The sequence below is a fragment of the Manis pentadactyla genome, chromosome X, assembly GCF_030020395.1.
Source record: "Manis pentadactyla isolate mManPen7 chromosome X, mManPen7.hap1, whole genome shotgun sequence".
Lineage (NCBI taxonomy): Eukaryota > Metazoa > Chordata > Mammalia > Pholidota > Manidae > Manis > Manis pentadactyla.
Window position 1 is genome coordinate 107,889,258 of NC_080038.1, and position 25,845 is coordinate 107,915,102.

At 42.1% G+C, this 25,845-nt stretch overlaps 1 protein-coding gene across 6 annotated transcripts in view; it reads right to left on the bottom strand.

Annotated features, from left to right (window-relative positions):
* Positions 1–14,688, bottom strand: part of AMOT (angiomotin) — a 54,909-nt gene extending 40,221 nt beyond the window's left edge. For 3 of the 6 annotated variants that reach the window (XM_036917293.2, XM_036917292.2, XM_036917288.2), the window contains exons 1-2: positions 14,284–14,423; positions 6,631–6,708 (exon numbers count right to left, since the gene is read on the bottom strand). The gene's annotated coding sequence lies outside the window, so the exon portion shown is untranslated. Of the gene's footprint in view, positions 1–121; positions 271–6,630; positions 6,709–14,283 lie in introns of all 6 variants that reach the window. The other 3 variants (XM_036917286.2, XM_036917290.2, XM_036917291.2) reach the window with 3 other exon arrangements.
* Between the last annotated feature and the right edge of the window lie 11,157 nt (positions 14,689–25,845).

Consider the following 25,845-nt stretch of genomic DNA (forward strand, 5'->3'; position numbering starts at 1 on the left):
GCAAGTACCCCACCCCCTCCCATTCCACAACAGACCCACCCTGCACACACACACACACACATACACACACACACACACACACACACACACACACACACACACACACACCGATGGTTCATACCTATTTCTGCTTTCTTTTAGGCTTAAAGCCTTGATCAGGATAGGGAATTCTTGCTTATGAGCAGCTCCAGAAACCGCAACGGCAGATTCCCACTCCCCTAACACTCAGGTTCAGGGTAAGCGCCGCCAAGAGTCCAACCACTGGTCACTCTGAAATGTTCAGGAAGGGGAGGGAGGAAGAAATAAAAACGTCGTTTCTATTTTGCCACCAATGGCCAGCACTTAACCAAACCAGTCCTTCCAAGGGAATGACTTGTCCTCCCCTGTCCTTGTCTTTTATATGAATGGCAGAGTCCATTTCCACTAGGACAAAGAGAAACCTCACTATCCGGCAGCTGTGTTCAAGAGGTCAACCAGTCTCCAGGGGATGGAAATGTTCAGGTCTGAGACTGGAAAAGATAGCTCTGTTCTGGCCTCCCAGCCCCCGAAAGTCACTACTTCCATTCTCAGTTGGAATGGTAGGTGTTGACAAAAGCCATACCCACTGTCACCTTTAAACACCTGTCAGTAGCAGGGCAGCTGAGTGATGCTCTTTGCCCCACATCGCAGAAGGGAAGGCAGTCATCAGAAGATAGGTTTTTGGTCATAAAAACACAGCTCAGTGAAGCTCCCGATTTAACTGCCACAGCCTCAGATGGGCTGAAGAGAACCAAAACTTCCTTTTCACCAAGTCAGTAAGTATTTGTTGCATATGGGCTATTCCAGACATTTGCCAGCTTCATGCTAGACACAGTGTGAGATACAAAAGACACACAACATATAGTTCCTGTCCTCACAGAGCTTACAATCTAGAGGATTGATGGCCTCGATGGCCCAGTCAATCTTACCGAAGTAGGAAAGGTGATTGCCCTTCTCAACACACAGCAGCAGCTCTTCCCCAAGGAGAAGACGCCTCCAGTTGCTTTCCCAGCAAGAAGGAACTTCAGGACTCCCATTATAGAGACTAGCTGCACGTGCCCTCCAGATATGCATTTCGTATCTAATTACTGCTCTGATCCTCTGCAAAGCCTTGCAGGTCCAACCAAAATGGTTATGCAAGTGAGGAGTTTGTGTTTAGGTGAAATGCACATGATACACATTCCTATTTTCTGTCCTGGCCTCACCATGACTCACTCATATCACTTGAAGGAAAAGCTTTAATCTGCACCACGGATGCCTTTTGAGGAGCAAGGCAATGCAAAGGAAGCATACAAGCACCTCTGTTTCTTGGGAGCATGTCCAAAACATCCAAGGTTTTTTTTAATCTACAAAACCACAGTGATTAATTAACATTATTTCCTTGTAATGTTGCCAAAAATAAAGTGAACAGATACGGAGTGAACAAAACACAGAAATTTGTCTTTCCATCTTGTTTAGGCCCATTGTATAATCACCATCAAAAGCAACATCATCTTCAGTTTGCAAGGTAATTGTTTTAGGGTGTCTCCCCTAATTTCAAAGCAGAGGAACAACTCCTAATTGGAGTCAAAGCTAGACTGTTAACAGAACATGATAAATAATCACCGTGCTTCTACTGTCCAATTCTGAACAAAACAGTTGTCTTTTTTTCAACTGAAACATTGCAGAAAGCAACCCAAGGCTTTTAAACTTGAGCCCCTGGCGAGAAACCACCATACAATTCTTTTCCAGTACTAGTTAAATTCTTCATGCTGATTTTGACTGGCTTGCTCCTGACACCCAGCTCCTCAGCAAGAAAACTTCTTGCCCGAAGTCTTACCCTATTTCCTTAATTTTGTCCCTTTTACTTCATATCCTTTTCAAAACCCCAATCACTTTATGTCAACCGGACACAGATTGTCCCTCCCCACCACTCCACCACCCCACCCCCTGGCCTTTTTTGTTTCTGTTTAACAGAGGAAAAGAAATCAGCCTAAGGAAAAGCTTTGCTGATTCCTCTCCAGTTTACTGATTTTTCTTCTTTATGTTCATCTACACGTTAAGAGGCACACACAGAGGAAAACACTACTCTGTATATTTTTTAGAGAAAAGAAAGGAAAAGATTCCTTGTTTCATGCACAAGAACTAAAATAGTATGAACTCTGCAACCTTTAATTTGCCCGGAGCCAGGGTTCTGACATCTTCTTTGATCAATGAAATAACCTTATTTCTCCTGGACAAACAAGCTGTCCCTGAGGATATTTGGTAGCGGAAGAAAGGATGTCCACAGTTCTCTCATTAAATATGTAATTTGCATCTATCTATTCAACTGTTCTGTAACAACAGGGCAGCAAGGCGAAGATAAATTCTTACTCCATTTGCAGTCATTGGCCTCTCTCAGTATACCTGGGAGGTTGAGCCAAAACACATTTGTCAGAGCCCAAATGTTTCCCGAGCCACGTCCCAATCAACATTACAACGTGGCCAGGGCAGACCAAATTCCCAACCTTCAAATCAATTTTAAAATACGCCTCTAAGATCTTCTTTCTATCCCTTCTACCCACCTCCTCCTATTCTGCCCCACCCCTCATTCTACCAACCAGAATGAAGGATCTAAGTCTAGGAAACAGAAACCTGTTCCTCTGTGAAATCTTGGTCAGTTGTTTCATACGATTTTACTTCCAGCTAAATGGAAAGGAGCCTGTTCAGTTTCCCTGTATCTTTGTGCATGTATGTGTGTGTGTGAAACACACACACATGCATGCACCTACACACACACACACACATACTCTCTCTCTCTCTCTCTCTCTCTCTCTCCCACACACACACACAAGGAGGGAGGCAAACACACAAGGAGGGAGGCAAAACGGCCCACTGAGTTCTTTCATGCCCTTTCAGGTTGGTCCATATAGCAGCTGAAGTGTCCTAGAGAACACCTTTCCCAACAGTCTTGCAACTGTTCAGGATACTAATTCAGTTCCTTTGGGAGGTAAGAAACAATGATCCCTTTGCAGGTTATCCCTAAACTTTGAAGGGGTAACAGGCACCATGGTTAAGAGCCTGGGCCTAGACACACTGCCTAAGTTCAAATCCTCAATGTCTGGCTTACTAACTGACCTCATACATGTCTCTTGACCTCCCCAAGTCTCAATTTCATCATCTGCAAGATAGAGATAATGGTGCTCATACTTCATAGGGTTGTTATAAAACTTAAGGGAGGTAATCTGCGAAGTACTAATAAGCACAGAGCCTAGCACATAGTAAAGGGTCAATAAAATTTAGGTACTAATATGATTACTCCAAAGTGGCAATTTTTAAGAAGGCAGCACCAATTTTTTGAAGTAGAGCTTTTAGAAAGCCTTTATTTGCAACTCAGCCTTTTGAGTAGGGGTCCTTAGATCAGCAAAGGCCAGAACTAGAAATACTCTTGGGAGACCACCTAGAGGTCCAAACCCCACTTTCTACAGATGAAGATGCCAGAGCTTAAAAGGGGTTAGAGCCAGGACCAGAATGCAGATTTTATTACTCCTAAGGCAATAGCCTTTCCACTACAATATATTATCTAGCATATTGGCTTATACATAAAAGATGCTTAATAAATCTCTATTGAATTGACTCTGGTTTTAAGAGATGATAAACCTGGCTCAGTGCTACCACCAATTTTCCAATTCCATTGCAAGTTCAACATTAATGGCAGGAGGGAAAATTCAAAGAGGTAAGAGGTTTAGCTAGAAGTATGGCAGGACCTTGTAAAATCTCTCCTCTTTAGGCCAAGATATGCAAGTAAGTCACAGAGTAACGTAAACCTCCACTGATCAATATTTCCAGGCCCCTGTTCCAGGGCTTTTTGACACTGTACCAACTTGGCATTTGTTCTTACTAAAGTCTAGCACTAGCTTAAGAAAAAGCTTTGAGTCAGCCCCACCTCTTTGTTTCTATCTCTACCTCTGTCTAGATTAGATTGGAAAATTATTTTAAAAACCACATTAAGGCCTCCGCATTTCCAAATTATATGGCAGGTCAGTGTCAGTTATCTGTTTCTGAGATGGTAACTCTAAGGGGTGGTCAGTTTGGTCCCACTGTTACTTTTCTGTACTCTAACACAATTAACTCGAACATGATTAGTAGGCAACAAAGGTGATTAACCCTAAAGTGTACATGAGCAATGAAATACTGGGTAACAAGAAGAATCCTGTTGCTACCACCCCTCCACCTTCCTCCACGCACATCCATTCCAAGTGAGAAATAGGTTCCCCATCATGTCCTATTTCTTCTTGTCTCAGAAAAAGTATAAGCAGTCCATGAAATCAGATTGAGCATAAGCTGAGAAGTTTAAGAATTTACCTAGAAGCTTCCTGCTTTACCAACCTCCTATCTTCAATGGCATACTACCCACTTTCATTTTTATTTTTCCTTCATTTTATAAGTAATATAAGCACAACATGCAGACATTTCTAACAAAGACAAAAAAAATCACTCACAATCCCAGGATCTCAACCCAAACATTATTAGCCTTATAAAATATTTCCTTTAGCTTTTTTCTACATGTTTTTGTGTTTTTGCAAAGCAGTGAAATATTAACATACATGTCACTTTGGATCCTATATTTCACTTTATCACAAGCACTTTCTCCATGTTGTGGCATAGACTTAATAACCAACACTGCAATAGCTGTGTATAGTCCATTAAATGTGAGTGTATCAAGATTCACTTACCTATTCCCCAATTACTGAGACATTTAAATTGCTTTTCATTTGGTCCTAGTGTAAATAATGTTACAAAAACATATTTGTGATTCAGCCTTTTACAATATGTTGGATTATTTCCTCGGATAGAATCCCAGAAGTGGAATGAATGGGTCAATGAGCATGAACATTTTTAGACAGCTCACTAAAAAAAAATCCAACTAGCAAAACCCCAAAGCCCCATGAAATCTCTCCTTCATTTAATGAACAGTTCTCCTGCCCCCATTTTTCCACCAGGGCACAGCAGGACTCCTGGGAGGCAAAGAAGCCAGGAGAAGCAATGTAGTATCCCAGTGGCTTGCGAAATGGCAGAGTGGAATGTGGGCTCCCCTGGGAATCCAGCTTGCATGCACTTGCCCCAAATTGCCACCCAGCCAAGCAGCTAATTAGTAGAAGCATCAGGTGGGTGAGAACAGGTTCATGGCCTGTAATGGCTTATATCATGTTGCATTTTTACCCTTGGAAAGATCTGACAGTCAGCTTGAAGACATTCAGTTCCAGTGACCCAGCCTGTTCCATTCTGATGGTTAAATTTATAGTTTTCAGATACCACTCAATATATTTTAAAGGATATTTTATGTTATAGAACTAAGCATACATAACCACTGAGCCTGTGTGTGTACCTCTATTTTCAGCTACATTTATGTGGCACATTTAAGGTCAGCCCTGTTTAATATTACATGACTAAATGGCCAGTGTGTTATAGACAGAGGTTTACTTGCAGACCTGACCATAAAAGTCATCCAGCCCTAAGGCAGGGGAGGCAACAGGCCCGAGATGCCCCTGGCTTAGCAAGGGCAAACCCCACACATTTCTTTCCTGGGCTGCTTAGCTAGAACTCCCAGAGGAGGGCAGCTCTGCTTTCCATCTTCTCCTTGAAGGTTTTCCCTTATCCTTCTCCATCTTCTCCCCTGCCCCAAAAATGCTCCACATGGAAAATTAATTCTCCTTTCTTGGTACTGCTACTGGGCTTTGTACACATCTCTGTTACAGCACTTCTCACACCATACTTTCCACAAACACTGAGCATTTACTATAGCAAGGCACTGAATAGGCCATGGAATGAATGAAAAAGAGAAATAAAACAGAGTCCAGTCCTCAAGGAGATCCCAGTCAAACAGAGGGGGCACAGTCCAACAGGAAACCAGAAGTATGAGCAGACGGCTCTGGCAATGCCGAGGACTCTGCAAAAAACCTCTGGGCCACCTTAGCCAAGCTTCCCAGAGGAAAGACCTATGAGCTGAGTAGGAGACATGGAATCTGATAGCCAACTTGATGTTGCGTAAGTTGGAAAGGAAGGAGTCAGATAGGGTGAGATATATCTTTGGGAGTCATTAGCATATAAAAACAGTTAAGGTCAAGGGTGAGCTGGATCCCACAGAAGAGCTGCAGAGGAGAACCAAGGATGAAATTAAGGATGGATCCTTGAAAAAAGTGATCATTCAAGGGCCCAATACTCTGCAAATGTGGGAGTGAGAGAGGAATTTCTTTTATTACCCTAAGGCTTTTTCCCCCATATACCTTCAATCTAGACCCTTGAATACACTGCCTCTCGGGGGAAAGAAGGCCCTGGTTGCAATGCAGAAAGAAAGAAAAAAAAGAAGTTAATGCTTGTCTTTTAAGCTTCTAAGTACCCAGACAGAACTCACTGTAATAGGTTAAGCTGGAAATGGAGGTTGCTAGACTGCAAGATCTTAGTGGGCATGGGCTGGGTGCATGATTTTCCTCTATATCCTTCCCAATATCTAAAATATTACCTGGTACATAAAACATGCTTAATAATTGCATACTGAATAAATAACAACTTCCCAAAGACTTTGCCAGAGGCAACAGAAAGAGAAGGAAAAGAATGAAAGACATCGAATAGCAATAACAATAATACTATTACCTTTAATTTCTCAGCCTTTCTTCTAAGGAGACAAAAGCTCTTTCACTTCTATTATATTGTTTGTCGTCCTCAGCAGTTCTGTGAGGAAATAAAGGCAGATGTGATTAATTCCATTTTACAACTGGACAAGCTGAAGTCCAGGGCCGATAGCTAATGATAACTAATTTGACCAAGGCTTCATAGTGGCTCACCAGGGGGGCCAGGATCAGAACCCAGGTCTTGTGACTTCTCGCTCTGTACTAGCTTACTAGACACAACCCCCCACAGAACTTACTCTAGTTTCTAAGAGAACAGTTCAAGAGAGAAATTCATTAGGAAAGCAAATTCTTTGCTTTGTCGAGACTCCAACAGTACCTTGAGTAAGCCATGCACTGCACCTATGAGAAAGTATCTAAGACAGTTCCCCATGCCAGCACTGGGATGGCTAAATGTGATTCACAGTAGTGCTCCACTAACATAACTGGGAGCTCCCTGCTTTGCTGTACCCCTTTTGAAGGGAGCCCCATCTGCTTTCCATTTGGTTTTTGTGCCTGAGTGGGCCTCAGGTGCTGCCTGCAGGTGTGGCATCCAGCAGGTGCATGGACAGGAGCCAGTATTTCCTATCTTCATACCAAAGGGCCTGAGTCACTCCCCAGTAGCAGCCCCTCCTCCTCCCGCTGACATGCAAGCCCCAGGAACCTGTCTTGACTGAGTTGCCACTGCAAAACTAAAGCTAGGCCCTGACTGCCCAGGAAGGGCAAGGATAAAATCAGTTAAACTACACATGATAGAACCCAGCCAGCTTTCCCACTCTCTGAAACCAGTGCAGGCATATACAGCATCATCAAGGAATCTATGTGCAGAATGACTGTCCCCTATGAGCTTTGGGGAAAAAAGGAGCATGGCAAACCCATACTACATATTTAGCTACAGAGCACTTCCACTGTAGATGGCTCTGAAACTTCAGGAGCAAGTATTCATTTCCCTAAGAAAGATAGAGTACCGTAGAAAGACCGTGCTGGGAATCCTGCACTCCATTTCCCATCATAACCATTCTCCTTTAGGTTGCTAAGCGAGAACCGCTTAGCCTACTCACAAAAAGTACCATGTCAGAAAAGTCATCACATTGCTCTAATGGAAGTCTAAGGGCCTGAGGGAGACAGAATGTTCTCCGGGACAAAGAGGGTCATCAAAATTTTCTCAGCTCCAAAAACTGTTTGCTTTTGAAACAATAGTTTGCCTCCCCAAACACACACACACACACACACACACACACACACACACACACACACACACACACACACACAGAGCAAAGAGAAACTAATTGCAGAGAAAAAAAAACAAACGTTACCTTAATAAAACAGTTTATTGTCATGCGTCACATTTCTCCAATTCATACAGGAAACTCACATTTATAAGCTTTGGTTTCCAGCCCATGATCAGAAAGTAAACCTGGCTACTAAACTAAAATGTGATCACTGTATATAAGCAGAGTGAAACAAAAATCTGAACTGAAAACCTAAATGTAATAAAGAGGAAATTAGGTTTCTTCAAAATAGGCAATCTAAATAATTTTCCCCATCTGTGATTTTTATCTTAGTTTGCCATCACTTGGAAAAAAATGTCATTAATTCAATGCAAATCCATGCCCCTTGAAAACAACCAAAATGAGTAAGTGATGTACTAATTAGCTTCCTAATGGGGAAGGTTTTAATTGAACTATTCTATAACAACCTTCATCAAAGTTTCCAGGGCAACTTCATAAAAGGATGTCAAACCTGGCCCATATTTTTATCCCCATAAAAATAATTCTCAACGCACAGAAACACAGAAAGCTTATTTCCCTTCAGTGCTGTTAACACTCAGGCCACTACATTTTCTGATGTCAGCAATCCCCTTCCCACAAAAATTCCAAGTATGCAACACCGTCATTCTCCTTTCAATTATGTGGTTTCTGTGCTCCTTTACTGATTGAGTCCAGGCCTCTCGGATAATGAGAAGCATGTGCAGGGAAAATATGCTCTTAAAAAACACATACATCAGTTTCATATGCATTATGAAGGGGGGAAAGATCATTTGTCCATATCAAAAGGATCAAAATGTGAAGTTTGCTACGGGATACATGAAGGGAAAAAAGATCAGCATCAATGGCTAAAGTTCGGGGCCAGTTATTGTGATCTGAAGCAACACCAGTAAGAATAAGGGAGACATCCTCCAAATCCACCCTTTCTAGCTTGGCCACATTTAATGTTATCTTAACGTTGCTTTGGGGGGTATTTAAGTTCTGACATACACATGGAAATGAGCCACGAATTGTACAGCAAGCATAAATATTCCATCATTAATAAAACCCAGCTGTGTATAAAACACTACAATGGCTGGGTTTCAGTTACTGGCTATCATCAGTATGTGTCACAAGCAAATATTACTCAAAACTTTCTCCCTTAAAACACACACAAACACACACACACACACATTTGCTTTACTCTTTTTAATCGTTTGGAAGAGCTTTGAAGAACTCACTGATCTCTATGACACATTTCAACTAATGTCTCTTTTTGAAGCTATTTTTCATCACCCTGGCAGATGCTAGAGTCCTCTTATTAAAACTTCAACTTACCACATAGAATGAAAATGTTTCATTTTTTTAAAAAGCCAAAACGGTCAATAATACAAATGTTGGGACAATCTATTACAGTCAGTAAGGCAATGAGGCACCAAAGGGCACTGTATGTTAGAAGAGGGCAGAACTCATTAAAAGTGAACACCTGCTCAGGACTCTATATAATAAGCCTGCTCTGCCATGCTGCAAACACCTTTCACCCAATGGCCTCAAAGCAGGTGCCCAATATGAAGCATGCCTAAACACCTCTGTGAAGTAGTAATACCCTTGTTTCCCAGAAGGGCAACTGGAGCTCAGAGCAGCTAATTCATTTACCCTTGGTGCCACGGCAAGTCAGAGAGGGTTATGCAGAGAAACCCGGATCCTGGCTTCAAGTCTAATGATATTCATGGAGTTGGGGCAATAGTGAAAGTGACTTTACAAATGTCAAGGGAAACCTAGAGAATTAAAAAAAAAGTCGATTTTCAAAAATTACTTCAGGAAACAATTACCAAATATAGCCATCTGCATTTTCCCCATGAATATGTATCATAAAAAATGTTCCTGTACTTAACTTGGTACTTTCTAAGTCCTAAAAACCTATACTTCACTTTCCTGTTTCAGTTAAAGACGCTTAATCTATTATATGATGAGCCCCTGGTTTCCAGGAATGAGTCCATCCAAAATTGGAGATCAGGGAATCTATGTGTATAGACTGAAGGGTACAGTATGGAGATCATATGTATAGTATGCCTTCGCTATCAAAGGAAAATTAAAGGATTGTGTAACCGAACTTTCACTATATGAGGAAGGCCTGAAACAAAGAACCGATTATGTGTGGGTCATCCTGCTACACCTACATGTCTTTTATTTCATTGTTTAAAATCCTTAGTTTCCTTACTACTTTTCAGTCTAATTTAAACACATTCCTTTCAAAGCTACAAAACAAAACATTTGTGCTTTTCCTTTTTTATTTGGGAGATTTCATAGTTTACCCAAATTTGTACTCTTTTGATGGGATATCATGATGCAGTGATTTAAGAAGCACTGCAAATTATTTAGACAAAGTAAACAGTGAGCCCTAGTTTCCCTTTGCTTAAAAAGAATGGGGCGGGGGGACAGGAGGTCAAGGGAGTAGAATTAACAGCTTCGTTAGGTACAGGAAGACCCCTAAATCACAGAAAGGGTTTAGGGATTACTTATTAAATCCGTTAGTCTCTCCTGACACTCAAGAAACAAACATATGTGAATCTTCATGCATATTCAGACTCTGACTTCATTCCTCCCGCACAGATTTACAAAGCTAAATCTTAGGTGGGCTTTTATTTAAAAGCAGTATTGTATATTTCTATGACCCCAGCTATGTAAAATTCATATAAATACAGAAATAAGGCTTTGACTAGGAAAAATGAAAGCAGGTTATCTGTTAAGATGATGGGATACTTAGTGTGGTGAAGCTTTGGGCAGGGTCTTAGCTTTTTAATTTGATAATGTTAAAATGCAAAACACAATACATTTATTTTAATATATCCTTACAGGTTTTTGTTTTCCTTTTTTACATCCACATGACTACATGATGGTATTTCTGATATTTGCACTTCATTCTAATATGCATCATTCCCATTCACACCGCCCATCAAGGCCTAGGAAGAGAACCATAAACTTTGGGAACTGGTTCTCAAAGTCAACCTGTCCAATTCCCCACAATTTACGGAAAAGGAAATTTGCCAAGGGTGGTAAACTGAGTTAGAGGTAGGCATAGAGGCCAGGGCCCTCTCACCAATGCACTTAGTAGGAAAGTTCATTGTAGATTCTTCAATAAAAATGGCATCAGTTGCTATTATTTACCAGAAACAATTTTCTAGATCCTTGGGTTATTCAAATGCAATACCTAGAATTAAAATATTTTATTTGTATTAGGCAGAAAGTCCCATCCTTAGATTTATCAATACCTGAAGTGTGATGGATTTCCAGAAAGTCATACTAGCTCCCTTCCACAAGGGGTTGTAGGCTAGAGCTAAACACTACACTAATTGTCTAATGATTTTAGACAATTAACTCCATCCCATATAACAGAAAGATTTCAAAGGCCAAATAATGGTCTCACTTAATTCAAGCAATAATTATTATAACAAAATACTAATGCTTTCCTTTATGCAATAAATGCTTCAGAGAGGGCTCAGTTACAGTGAATTTTTATGTATTAAGTCATAGTTCAAAGACACTGACAAGGAAAGCCAGTTCTTTCAAAGAAACCTGCAGTGGATTCATTCATAAAGCAAATGACTTCCTATTTTACTGTTTGTTGTTGTTGTTGTTGTTGTTTTTAGTTCAGAGTTTGTTTGTTGTATGGGAGGAGGCAACTTCCCTCCTTTCTCTGGGCTAAAAGGGGTCAGAAGCCCACCATGGAGGAGAGTAATGCAGTATGGGCAGTCTGTTTAATGCCTCCTTAGTTCCTGGGACCAAATTCTAACCTTTGACTTGGGGGTGGGACACTAGATTTTGGACCAAAGTCCACAAAAGGCAGCAAGGAACGAAGAAATAAGCAAGACTAAAAGCAACACGTCATAGTAAACCACCAACAAAAATTCCTGGGGACAGGAAACCAATGGAGCATAATTCTCAGCAAATTGGTTTAGTCCCAAGCTAATTAACTTGTCAAACAGATCTCCAAAACCACTGAAGCCATGGGGGAAAGAGGTGAAGTAATAGGAGATTTGGGAACATTTACCCATTTACCATCCTAAATGGCTCAGCCACAATTACACACACCTCTCTCCACCTCTTTCAGTGGGTTTAAACTGGGCTTAATGGGTGCAAAGGACAACTTCTTCCAGACAACTTGTGTTCCAGACAACTTTCAGAGAGTTCTCATGCATTCCAAATGTTCAGTCTCCATGGAGGAGGCTACCTGGTCACAAGCATTTCCCAAGAGGGAATATATCCTCTACTCCTCCTCATTGGTAACAACCCCCTCTCCCTCCAAGAACAATAAAACAAAACAACTTCTAACCATCCTGAGAACTTCAGGGGACATTTTTGGGGGGAAAGAGAAGGAAACCTTAAGAAGGGAATAGGAGATTGTGAGAAACTCCTCTTGTCTTGAAATGGAAAAAAGTCCATAAAAAGCTGGATCAAAGGAAGAAAGGGCTGTTTAATTACAAAGACACCCTTTTAAAGAAGGCTCAGGCCATGAGAGAGGGCTCTTAGGAGAGGCACAGAGGCAGATGTACCCACTTAGAATTCTAGCACTCAATTGGACCTCAAGGTCATAGCATCCATCCCTCTGTTTTCTGAATAGACTGTTCTTAAGGCATTCTAGAAAGTCTGATTCGTTCTTTACAAAACCTCAGTAAAAGCAACTTCACAAAATGCCTTGGTTATGCATTAGTCTAATAAATCCTACTTCATAAACCAGAAATGAGAGTTCGATTTCCAAATCCAAAACAGTATTGAATAGGAATTTTACATTCCCTTCTAAAATCTTTCAAGTAGTTAAACAGATCCACAACTTTCACATAAAAGTTATTCTACATACAAGCACAGTCAGAGGTTTACTTCATATCCAGACTATGAAGTTAGAAAAGCACTTTCAATTATATGGAGCCACAGACTTTTCCAAAGAAAGAAGTATCTTAAAATGAAGTATGATGTAGTGCCAGAAAGTGTCTGTAAATGACACCGGATAAACCCATAGCTGGAACCTGAGTTATCATCTGTAAATAGATGCGACTACTCTACAACCACCTGGCTATTAAAATATCCCAGGCCAGTTATAAAATGTAGTTTGGTCAGGCCAACTTTTTTCCCTCCCAGATGATCTGAAATAAGATAAGACTTTGAAATTGTCACCCTGTAACATTGTTCTCTCCCTTCCTGCTTTCCTTTCCTACATTAAAACCGATGAGTGAAATTACTTAAAAATATAAGTAAATAATTTGTTCCCAAATAAGCAATGGGTTGGGGATATCTTGGTAATAGGTCTTCAGACACCACCATTCTTGTAAGTTTGCCACAAGCTTGCCCAGTTGGAGATAGGTGAAGATTTATTCCCTGTCCAAAATGGCATTTCAAACTGTTCTTAGCGACTAAATGAGGGCGCTGAAAGGTCTAAAACTGAGACTGCATCCAAAGGCTGGCCTGGGAAAGGACTTTTCACAAAACCTATTTCAACCGAGACTTAAATACCCTTAGCCCTCCATTATTGAAGATTATGGTGACTAATTATCTTCTCTCAAGGGGAGAGGTGGTTATATTTTTAAAAAGTTTTAAATGCCTCCCTATTTCCATTCTTCATGAGGGGTGAGGGGAGAGCAGGACGAGGGAGAACTAAATTAGACACTCCAAGGTGTCAAAAATTTCTTTCTAAAATATATGCTATGGACTGGAAATGCCGTTTCTCACAAACTCTTCCTTTCCTCTCTCATTTAATTGTATTCTTGATGCACATCATTATATTATTATTATTAGTGGCAATTTACCAGGGACAGCCCACAGTCTACAGACTCACTTTCCCTTCTCTTCATTTTGGTAAGGGGGCAACCCCTCCTTACAGCCACCATCACCATCACACAGACACGAAAAAGACGTAGCACTGTAGATGACTCTGACTTTTAAAACTTCAAGAATTCACGGACCCCGAGGGAGGGGAGTGTGAGTCCCCCACCCCAACCCTAAGTCTTTAATAGGAGGAACACATCTAGCCATCTGAGATAAGCGCAGACATTCCTGCTGAGTTAAATGTAGATGTCAAGTTCCCTCGCGTCTTTAATTCTTTTTGTATTCAAATACCTAGAGACCTACAAGGACCCTAGGAGGCAAGGAAACAAAAGTACCACCAAGTAGTGGTACCCACTAGCATCTCTGCAGCACCAAAAAGAAGTGCACACTCTTGAACCGATTTAAATTGCAGCACATCCCGGAAAACTCATGGCCAGCTGCAAAGAAAGTACGGCACACGGGCATTCCCACACGCATCTAGATCGACTCACTCACGCTGAGGGCACGATCAAGTTCATACCACCGTGGAACCTGCCCCAATTCCCCGCGAAAAGTAACCACGCATCTCCTACCCCTGAAGGCAGCGAAGACAAGGTGACGACTCTCTGCTCCCTCAAGTGGCTTTGGTCCCAGGCCGGAGGCCAGGGATGGGCAGGGGGAAGCCTCAACTCCCGGCTGCTCCCCTCCTTGCACTCCGTCCAGGCTCTTCTTAGTGGCAGCGGACAGGCTGGATACCGGGCCGGAGGGTGGAGCAGCGGATGGTCGGAGGCGAGACAGACTGGAGGCGGGGGTGCAGGGGGCGGTGAGAACTAAGAGAAGAAGAGGCGAAAGAGAGCAGAGACGGAGGAATGAATCAGGGGCTCTACCAGCTTGGGCAGCCAGAGAGCTCCACGGAAGGAAGGGGCGTGACTGCGATGAAGGCAGCTTCTGGGCAAAAGATGGGAGGTAGGGAGGGGGACGAATGGGTGGCTTTTCTTCTAGCGGTGAGCGGCTAGGACCGCCCAGGCGCGGGGAGTGGACTAGGGAGGGGGCGGAGTAAAGGGCGGGGAAAGAAGGGAGGGAGCGGCCGGGACCTGGAGGGGGGGGCGGGGGCGGAAGAGAGGCGGGACCAGGGGGCGGGGAAGTTTCAAACAATTGAACGGCCGGGTCCAGCAGCTGAGATGAAAGCGGGGCTCTGGCCTCTCGTTCTCCCACTACAGTGGCCCGACTGGGTTACGGCAGCCCTCCCTGCGAGTCTACTCAAGGACTGGCTGGGGAGAAGGAAGGGGTTTTGCAAAGACCAATAATAATTACGGCAGCAGCGGAGCGGAGTCGCGTGGGAGAGCCAGTGCCGCTCCCCGCCCCACAGCGGGAGGAAGAAAAACAACAGAAATGCTGAAAAACAGCTTCTCTCAAAGCCTGCTTAAAATCCTGCAGGAAAGAGCAGCGCTCCTTCGTTTTCCTTCCCCTCTTGCTTCCTATTACGAGCAGGTCCCCACCCAGGTCGCAGCTCTGCAAGACACCCTCCTTTCTTTCTCCGCTTCCCCCTTCCTCCGCTCCCCCTCGCCTCCCCTTTCCCCACCCCCTTGGCGGGCCGAGCTGGCGGCTGGGTGGCGTGGGCGGGGCTCTGCGGAGCCTCAGGCACCCCTGGGCGAGTAGGAGGGCCCGCCTGGGAGGAGCGGACTCCGCACAGTAAATCCCACCCACCATTCTTGAGCAGCTGCGGTTGGCAAATCCTGGCCCAGGATTTGCTTGAGATTGGGCACTTGAATCGTCGATACGATCCTTTGTCCCACCCGCTCTCAAAATTAATAAAACTAAACAGGAGGCTATTGTCTAGCTCTCCGTTCCCCCCCAGCTACTGCTGAGAAGAGAAAGATGAGATGCTTGCTTTCTCACCCTCCTAAGAGAGTGCAACAGTGTGTCGGCCGGCGCCAGTACACCTTTATTGGCCGGCCCTCTGGGAATAGGTAACTTTTCTTGCCTCTTTATTCATTAAGCCAGAGGTGGGGAAACAGTACCCGAAGTGTCAATGTGGTCGCATTTCCCGGTGCGAAAAATTGATATTGCTTAAGAACACAGATCGTTGAAAACAGCATACAGAGACACTGAAAATCTTCCATTTGACATCTGGGAAATGAAAGCACAAAGAAACAATATAGGGGCAGCAGGCTAACATGGAATTTGAAACTAAAGGAAGAACTCATTTTGGTCTCTAGCACTTGTCAGCCATATGTGTGACTTTTGTTAAGTTGTTTAACTTCTCTGAGCCTTAATTTTCCTAACTGTAAATCAAGGCTGTAAGACATACCCTATTAACTTAATGAAACTGGCATATGAAAGTAAAATGAATTATGTGTGAAAACTAAACCACAAAGCACTCCACGCATGGATGTGTTCCTACTTGTGTATGTCCCGTGGTGGAGAGTATTGCCTGTGTTTGAGAATCAAATAACATGCTCCTCTGTTTTTAGCATTTGCATCTAAGGTGTGTAGGTTTTGTGGATTTATTTTAAAAAGTCAACTCTTTTCCTACAGTTTAGAGGTAGATAGGAAGTTGGCTCCCTGCAGTTAGAATAAAAAATTACCCCTTTTCTTACCAGGGTGTGTGAGATTTCTTTTTTAAATAGTTCTGCAGTGGCGCCAAGACCTAAATGTATTGTGGTGCTGGTACTGAAAGAAGAAATCATGCTGCATACCTCTGAAGTGAACTTGAGAAAACAAATTTGAGAGACCATTTACCATGGAAACCACCGTTCTCTACAAATCCATATTTCCTATAAAATGTTGCAAGGAGAAAGCAAGTCTAAATGTAAAGGCCTTGACAACACGCAGCCATTATAATGAACTCATGCCAATGAAAAAGTAACATCCAATTCAAGCCTCCCTAATGAGAGCCTTATGAGGGCCATAGCTCAAGGTGTGCAAGAGGATATGCACTCAAAGGGAACACTATCTCACGGTGAACAGGGTCTCCGAATATGACAGTGTGGGAAAAGTAGTGGGCTGGTGGCGTTGCTGTGGGGTAGCCTCAATGTGAGTGCTCTGTTAGGACTATTGAAAGATGTTGAAGCAGGAGCACAGCCAACATAGCTTATTGGTATGATTCAGTTATGTGTGAAATGAAGTTATTTCGATTTTTCATGGGGAAGGTGGGGTTTTGAGCATTGAAGACACAGAGGCACCTGGTTTGTAAAGCAAGGGATTATTCCAGCCTTGTTCTTTGGAGGGGTGGACAGCAGAGTGAGATAGGGTGGGTCTATGATGCGGACTATTACTGACCACAGTGGCAACAGGATGCTTGTTAAAATTAACAGTGCTGTTAAAATGGAAAAAGTAAAATAGGCACGTGGTAAAATAAAAACAGTATGAAAGGAATACAGTAAAAGAGTTTCTCTCCACCAGCCTGTTCGAATAGTCCCTTTCTCTCAATGCCTGTGTGTAATCTTCAAAACCCCCAAAACACTTGATTCCTTTAATACCCAATCCTCAAATCCAACTTGGTCATTACTGTTCTACTCCAGATTTGACTTTCCATAGAGTGGCGTGAGCATAGCTGTGAATTTAATGGTGGATCAGGCTGCAGGTGAGTCACTTCTTAGCCAATGGCAACAACAGGTTTTTTGGTACCTCAGCTTGGCCCAAGTCTTCTAAGTGTCTTAGGTGTTCCTTCTCTCCCGCCACACAAGACTTCTTTTGGTTGTTCCCTGAAAAACCTTTAGTCTGTTTCAACTGAGTTTGAATTAAAAGCTACACTTTGCCAGCTCTTTAGAAGGAAGGGGGCTGGGGACACCAACACTAACAAACATCAGTGGAGCTGCTGTTATGGACAAGACTGAAAAAATAAAGAGGGATGAGACTTAGCTCCTGCCTTCCAGGCTACACGTAGAAAAGACAGCTAAGAAGTAGATGCTAAATGCTCAATGAATGGGATTGACAGTAAAAGCTGTGAACATTGAGAGCAAAGAGCAAAATCTAGTTCCAGAGAGTGAGTTTATACAGCAAAGTATGCCACACACATTTAACTAATCCCCAGAGCATCCCTGTGTCTTTATATCCTGACTGTAAACTACGGAGAAGCCTCTGGGGGATACCAGGGGAATTAGCCACAAACCCTTAAACACCTGTGTAAAGATGCTGGCTTGCCTACAGACGTTACGAACCTCCATGTATCAATAAAGGATGTAATGATCATTTTTAAGCTTAGAAGTCAAGAGTATCCATCCCAAACTACCTGTCCTGTTTGGCCATTTTTCTTTTCAAGAAAATCTAACTCTTCCTTTAATATGCAATAAAAGTCAGTGTCTATGCTCTGAAAAAGGCAATTAAAAAATCAATGTCTCCCTTAAAAACATCATGCTAAGTGAAAGAACCCAGACACAAAAAGACAAATATTGCATGATTCCACTTACATGAGGCACCTAGAGTAGGCAAATGCGTAAGACACATAGTGGTATAGTGGTTATCAGGGCCTGAGGTGAAGGAGACGACAAGGAAGAAATGGAGAGTTACTGTTTAATGAGCACAGTTTCTGTTTGGGATGATGAAAAAGTTCTGGAAATAGAGAGTGGTGAGAGTGATACAACATTTGGAATGTACTTAATGCCACTGAATTGTACACTTAAAAACGGTTAAAATGGTAAATTTTATGTTACGTATATTTTATACCACAATGAAAAAAATTTAAGGTAATAACCCTCAGGCTCGCTGTCAGGGGGTAAGACCAATAATGGATACTGCCAAGAAGACAGGACCCCCATAAAGGGGAGCAGCTTGGCCAACATCATGGCAAATGCAGGCCCAATGTGGCCAGGAGTTGAGATTTTCAAGAGAACCCAGAAGCCAAATGTTTTTAATGTCAACTCTCCTGGTTTTTAATTTTGGCAACTAATAAATGTTTTAATTTAAAAAGTCTGTCCTTTGCATGCAATAGTTGGGCCCAATCAATGTACAGGAAAAGTAGGAAGGAAAACATGGCTTATAGTCTGACCCTCAGTCCCTGGCTAGGTTTTTCTAGAAGGAAAGACCACAAAACCAAGTCAGCTGGGAGTGTGAAATGAGCACATCTTCCTCTAATTGCCTGGCCAGAAACTAAATCATTTAAATGCATTAAGAAACAAAAGCAGAGGCAAGCACATACACCTGGGAAAATAAATCCTAAGGATTTATGGCTCCACGTAACTCTCCTCCACCAAAAAAAAACAAGCCACACACCTTACAAATATATCAGCCAAACAGTGAAAAGCAGGCTCTCCAGGACAACTCCTGAAGTCAGTCTATTTATTCACCAGAATACTAGCCCTGAACATGCAGACCCAGCTGATCAGAAAATAGCAAAAATAGCAATTTTATCTGTACGTGAAAGGAACAAAGGGATACATATGCAATACAAGTATGGAGTTAAAAGCTCTTCCTTTTAGGTCCCCTCCTTCTCCCTTTCCACCCTTCCCAAGCATATTAACACACATGCATGCGTGCGCATGCACAGACACAGTCCAGACACAGGAAGTGTGAAGCTTGATCCATGTGTGGAAAACAGCAATGTGCGAATTCAGGAAACAACACCAGAACTGTGCTCCAAGGCCAAGACCTGCTCCAGCATTTAAGAGCCAAGTTACTCCTGGGGTACTTGTGGGCCCCAGCATTCTGGAAGTAAATCGGCTATAGAAAAATAAAGCTGCCTGCAAGTCTATTCCCCAAGGTCCTCCGAAGGTCCTGTTTGAGTAGCCTGGGTTCGCCTCTTTATGATTTATACAGGGCTTCACTTAAGCTTAACTAAATACCATATCTCCTTCAGCAGCTTGAGTTTCTGGAAAGGCCCAGACAGCCCATACTTCTCAGTAGAGATTGTTTGCAAAAGCCTAGGTTAGCTGGAGCAAGAGGGAGGTAGCAAGACTGAGGAACATACTTCAAAGTCTGCACCTTAAATGGTGGTGGGATGAGAGGGAGAACATGATTTTAGTCAATGATAAACAAATCACTGAAAGCAAGTCGGAGGGAAATCAAATTTCTGAGCCCGTAAGCTCTTTAAATGTACAGAGTTAGCAGGATTTAAAGGAAGTTCATCCTCTGACATTACCCCTTGCAAAAAAACCCGGATTGATTAGGCACTCTCTCTCTGTTTCTGCCGAAGTGTCTGAGAGTTGTTATCCCAGTTGGAAGAGAAGAAGGCTGTGACTGGAGTAGAGATTTATCTTCTCTGGCATGCTGCCCCACTTCAGGAACTATGGAGAAGGTAGGTCAATGCCATTCGGATGTTATTTAAGGCAGGCCCACCTTGTAGTCCACAATCAGCCATCTCTTCCGGTTGGCCACTGTCCTGTGAGATTCACACAGGAAAGACCCTGATTAATGTGCAAATATGTAACCTGGGAAGGGTTAAATATTAAGCCATCTTTGGTGTGCTCTGATGGAAAGGGTCTAGACTTTTGGAGTCACTCAAGCCTGGATTCCAGTTGCAGCTCCGGTGCTTACCAATGATTAAATTACTTAATCACCCTGGGCCACAGTTCCCTCATCTGTGAAGTGGGAGTAATAATTTCTCTACCATGAGAGTGGCTGTGAGGAGTGAAAGAAATAACATATTTAGAGGCCCTATCATGATGCTTAGCATTTAGTAGTCACTTAACACAGTGTATTTCTTTACGCCTCTGCATTCAAAGTTCTTAGGGAATTCCAGGGGGTAGAAGAATGGGTTTGCCTAGTGGCCTACTGGGATTAAGACCCTCATAATCACTCTTCCCTACTAACTCTATTTAGCAGTGCAGTGTGGCACTAAGAATGTGGGCTTTAGCACCAAAAGGACCTAGTGTCATAGCCTCTGTTCTGTTGCTCATTAGCTATTTGACTTTGGGCACATCTGTAGATTGTTTCCTCATTTGTAAAACAAGAGTAATAACAGCACTTATCTCATAGGGTGGTGGTGGAAAGAAAATGATGGCCATATACAAATATTATTATTTGTAAGAATTTGTGCAATGGGCTGAGAGACCAAGCAGTTTCTCATCTAAACTAGTGAATCATTTTAGCAAGAGTGCTGAAAATCCTTAGGCCATGACAGCTGTGTTCCTGGCTAAGGAATTTGGGGTGGTGCTGGAGCAGCTGTAGACATCTCAGTTCCAGGCTGTGGGTCTTCCTCTCACCAAGATTTTCAGTGTTTTGGCAGGATGCGAGCCAAAAGACGGCCTCCCAGGAGGTGCTGCAGGAGATCTTCAGATAATAGAACAGCCTTGCTGTGGAGTGTGGGTCTGGGACACTCAGGCCTCCAGCTCTGTAGATCCTCCACTTTCTCCTGCCTTAGAACCCTTGTCCATACCATTATTTCTGCCAATGGCACTATACATACCATACTTCACTTCCCTCTCTTCCCGTCTTTTCCCCACTAATTCAATCTTATTTCTCAGGCCTCAATTTAAATGTCACCTCTTCAGGGAAAGATTCCCTGAGCCATAACCTCTACCCCCATCTCCTGTTCATCTGTAAACATTCATGTGAATTACATATTCTATGTGATAAACTGTATTAGAAATGGTTTAAATATAAAAATAATATTTAATTTATTCAGTAGGTCAATTATTTAACTTCATCTCCCAATCTAGAAAATCGTTGGTCCAAGAAGTTTCAGGTTTATCCTGTAGCTTTGAGTATGTCCTGGCTCCCTCCTGCTCCTTTAGGGGATACCCATGGGCTGGCCCAAGTCAGTAATTTTTCCAAATCATTCCTGCACAATGTGGGGACGTTGAACCAGATGATCTTTAGGGTTCCTGGCAATTCTTGACTGCCGATTGTTGTAAGAATGCTGAGGAGTTTTCTGAAAGCTGAAAGTGGGAGCTCTATCAGAAATATATCATCCATATTCCCCTGCCACCTGATTCCTTGACCTTGGTGTATAATGGGGACTTTTGAAGTGTGGTGAGGAAATGTGGGTGTGAACTGTTTAAGCAGAAAGTAGTATGCTTATTTGGTGCCTAGCAAATGAGTGTTGTGAGATCCCACGAAAGACAGTGCAGGCCTGAGTGCCCAGGAACAGATTAATTAGAGTGTGACTGGCTGGCTCAGTGCCTTTGATGGTAAGAAGATGGTTCCAGATGACTTTATGGATGGTGTTGCTTCCTGCACCCTCATCAGAACTGTAAACCAGGAATAGGTTTATCAAAAGGCAGCCTAGTATAGCAGAAGAAACAAAGAGATCTTTCATTCAGATAGAACTGGTTTAAGATCCCCATATTCAACTACTTATGTGACTCTGGATAAATCACTTAACCTTTCAAGTGTCAATTTTATAATTTATTGGTTGAACAAATATATACTGAGCATCCACTATGTGTTCAACACTGTTCTAAGTGCTTGAAATGCATTGGTGAGCAAAATATTCAGAATCTCGGAGCTTATGTTTTGGAGCGATGTGGGAATGGAATCATGGGTAGACATTTAAACATTTGTGAAGATTGACATTAAAGATGGCAGCATGAGAGGAAAGACAGAGGCTTCCTCCTAAAACTGGATACAATTAGAAAATATAGTTAGCGCAACTAATCCTGAGAGAGCAACAGGAAAGAGGACGGCACCAGACTGCATACACCTGGAAAAAAGAGCAGACCTCACCGAATGGGGTAACGTATCAAAGCTATGGCTCGGCGGGACCTGAGCCCTTCCCCCACCCCAGCTCACTGGTGGGAGGAAGACAAACTGAGCAGGGAGGGAGTGGAAGGCTTGGGACTGCTGAATGCCTAGCTCCAGACATCTGCGCTGGGAGCACAAACCTACATTTTATGGTGCTTTCATCATACTCTTCTGATTATGGGGTTGGAAAGCTGGGACAGGCGGAGTTCCTGGGGAGACTGGGATTCTGGCTGCTTGTGGAAAGCAGGGATCCATATTCAGCTGCTCTTGGACAAAAGCTTATATCTGTGTGCTTGGCCCACTGGTTCAGGCAGTAGAGAAAGGCACAGCAGCCGGTAAGTGGGCAACAGCTCTTTCCTCCCCCACAGGCACCAATACCGCTCCCCTGCAATGCCCAACATTGCTTCAGGGGCTGAGCAGCTCCACAATAGAGCTTCTGGACACTAGAGGGTGCCAAAGAAACCTGGTCAAGAGTAAAATTATTAATATAACTCCTGAGAAAGATTTAAATGATATGGACCTCGTGACTCTTCCTGAAAGCGAGTTCAAAATAAAAATCATCAACATGCTAATGGAGGTATGGAAAGACATCCAAGAACTCAGGAATGAATTCAGGTCAGAGAGACAATCATTGAAGAGTACAATGGAGGGTATTAAAAGCAGGTTGGATATGGTGGAGGAGACGATAAATGAAATGGAAACTAGAGAAGAGGAATACAAAGAAGCTGAGGCACAGAGAGAAAAAAGGATCTCTAAAAGTGAAAGAATATTGAGAGAACTGTGTGACCAATCCAAAAGGAACAATATTCGCATTATAGGGATACCAGAAAAAGAAGAGAGAGAGAAAGGGATAAGTGTCTTTGAGGAGGTAGTTGCTGAAAACTTCCCCAATCTGGGGAAGGAGATAGTCTCTCAGGCCATGGAGATGCACAGATCTCCCAACAGAAGGGACCCAAGGAAGACAACACCAAGACACATAGTAATTAAAATGGAAAAAATCAAGGATAAGGACAGACTATTAAAAGCAGCCAGAGACAGAAATAAGATCACATACAAAGGAAATCCCATCAGGCTAACATCAGACTTCTCAGCAGAAACCTTACAGCCCAGAAGGGAGTGGCATTATGTATTTAATGCCATGAAGCAGAAGGGCCTGGAACCAAGATTATTTTTTCTGGCAAGATTATCATTTAAATTTGAAGGAGGTATTAAACAATTTCCAGATAAGCAAAAGCTGAGAGAAATTACCTCCCACAAACCATCTCTACAGTCTATTTTGGAGGGACTACTATAGATGGAAGTGTTCCTAACATTGAATAGCTGTCACCAGAGGTAACAAAACCACAGCAAAGAAACTAGAACAGCTAAATACTAAGCAAATGCAAAATTAAGTTAACTATCCCCAAAGTCAATCAAGGGATAGAGAAAAAGTACAGAATATGATACCCAATATATAAAGAATGGAGGAGGAAGAAAAAGGAGGAGAAACAGAAAAGAACCTTTAGATAGTGTTTGTAACAGCGTACTGAGTTCAGTTAGACTCTTAGATAGTAAGAAATTAACCTTGAACCTTTGGTAACCATGAATCTAAAGCCTGCAATGGCAATGAGTACATACCTATCGATCACCCTAAATGTAAATGGACTGAATGCACCAATCAAAAGACACAGAGTCACTGAATGGATAAAAAAACAAGACCCATTTATACGCTGCTTACAAGAGACTCACCTCAAACCCAAAGAAATACACAAACTAAAAGTCAAGGGATGGAAAAAGATATTTCATGCAAACAACAGGGAGAAAAAAGCAGGTGTTACAGTACTAGTATCAGACAAAATAGACTTCAAAACAAAGAAAGAAACAAGAGATAAAGAAGGACATTACATAATGATAAAGGGCTCAGTCCAACAAGAGGATACAACCATTATAAATATATATGCACCCAATACAGCAGCACCAACATATGTGAAACAAATAATAACTGAATTAAAGGAGGAAATAGAATGCAATGCATTTATTCTAGGAGACTTCAACATACCACTCACTCCAAAGGACAGATCCACCAGACAGAAAATAAGGACACAGAGGCACTAAACAACACACTAGAACAGACAGACTTAACAGATATCTGCAGAACTCTACACCCAAAAGCAGCACGATACACATTCTTCTCAAGTGCACATGGAACATTCTCGAGAATAGACCACATACTAGGCCACAAAAAGAGCCTCAGTAAATTCAAAAAGATTGAAATTCTACCAACCAACGTTTCAGACCACAAAGGTATAAAACTAGAACTAAATTGTACAAAGAAAGCAAAAAGGCCCACAAACACATGGAGGCTTAACAACATGCTCCTAAATAATCAATGGATCAATGACCAAATTAAAATAGAGATCAATCAATATATGGAAACAAATGATAACAACAACACAAAGGCCCAACTTCTGTGGGACACAGCAAAAGCAGTCTTAATAGGAAAGTATATAGCAATCCAGGCACATTTAAAAAAGGAAGAACAAACCCAAATGAACAGTCTAACATCACAATTATCGAAATTGGAAAAAGAAGAACAAATTAGGCCCAAAGTCAGTAGAAGGAGGGACATAATAAAGATCAGAGAAGAAATAAATAAAATTGAGAAGAATAAAACAATAGAAAAAATCAATGAAACCAAGAGCTGGTTCTTTGAGAAAATGAACAAAATAGATAAGTCTCTAGCCAGACTTACTAAGAGAAAAAGAGAATCAACACTCATCAACAGAAACAGAAAAGAGAAAGGAAACATCATGACAGACTTCACAGAAATACAAAGAATTATTAGAGACTACTATGAAAACCTATATGCTAATAAGCTGGAAAACCTAGAAGAAACAGACAACTTCCTAGAAAAATACAACCTTCCAAGACTGACCAAGGAAGAAACAAAAAATCTAAGCAAACCAATTACCAGCAAAGAAATTGAAGCAGTAATCAAAAAACTACCCAAGAACAAAACCCCCGGACGTGATGGATTTACCTCGGAATTTTATCAGACATACAGAGAAGGTATAATACCCATTCTCCTTAAAGTTTTCCAAAAAATAGGAGAGGAGGGAATACTCCCAAACTCATTCTATGAAGCCAACATCACCCTAATACCAAAACCAGGCAAAGACCCCACCAAAAAAGAAAATTACAAACCAATATCCCTGATGAACATAGATACAAATATACTCAACAAAATATTATCAAACCGAATTCAAAAATACGTCAAAAGAATCATACACCATGACGAAGTGGGATATATCCCAGGAATGCAAGGATGGTATAACATTCGAAAATCCATCAACATCATCCACCACATAAACAAAAAGAAGGACAAAACCCACATGATCATCTTCATAGATGCTGAAAAAGCATTCGACAAAATTCAACATCCATTCATGAAAAAAACTCTCAATAAAATGGGTATAGAGGGCAAGTACCTCAACATAATAAAGGCCATATATGATAAACCCACAGCCAACATCATACTGAACAGCGAGAAGCTG